Below are 999 nucleotides of genomic sequence, written 5' to 3'. Positions count from 1 at the left end.
GAACCGATAAATTAGATATATAAATTTTATAATTATTTATATATTATTCACAAATAAAATATAAATATTTTATTAAATTTTAATTTACTTAAGTCTTTAACTTTACAATTTTCTCAAGTCCAACACTTTAGCCCAACTATAACAATCCTAACTCCAAGTCCATTAAAATTCATTTTAGTATTTACCTACACTACTTCACATAAAATAGTCACACTTTCTCTTAATTGAAACACTTTGTTCGTGTAATGATAACTCTAGTATTACTTAGTTGCTTAATTGAACCGACAATAGCTTTACTGTGGATTGTTCATGTCCTAGATGTTTGTGTCTACCGACGTAAGTCCTCAAAAAAAATTCTATTACTTTCAAACCGGATAACCAAAAAAACTAAACCAAACCGACGGTTATTTTTTTCGTTTGATATGGTTTGATTTTAGAAATTTAAAAAACTGACTAGATTGATTTGGTTTTGATTTTAATCAATAATCAATCCAAACCGAACCACGAACACCCCTATTAACAGGAAAAACATAGATTTGGAACAAGCACATTCTTTAATAGTATGAGACTGGTGATAAGGATTGATGGTAATTTTGGATTGACCCTCACAGTATTGTAACGCTTTTATATGAATAATTGTTGCGTATTTTCCTCATAAACACATGATATTTTCTTGTTGAGTAATTACTTATTCTTCTCTGCTTAGCATCTATTAGTGTTGATGTGAGTATAATTCTTTTCTTTCATCTTTTATGCATAAACTTTTCCCTCATGAGTCCATTTGGACTCATATTTTCTCTGCATTCACTATATAAAAAATGATGTTTAGCGGCAGTTAATTAATAGCAATAGCTCAATTGCAGCTAAATATGTATTTTTAGTGGCAATTAGCACTCTTTGCATATGCATATGTATGTTCTTAAAACCTTTAGCGACATTGGATCTAAAAACACTTAACTAATGCCGATAAAGATTTTACCACTCTTTATTAATGTGTTT

The sequence above is a fragment of the Solanum tuberosum genome, unplaced genomic scaffold, assembly GCF_000226075.1.
Source record: "Solanum tuberosum cultivar DM 1-3 516 R44 unplaced genomic scaffold, SolTub_3.0 scf00069, whole genome shotgun sequence".
Classification (NCBI taxonomy): domain Eukaryota; kingdom Viridiplantae; phylum Streptophyta; class Magnoliopsida; order Solanales; family Solanaceae; genus Solanum; species Solanum tuberosum.
Note: the sequence above shows the minus strand (reverse complement) of the source record.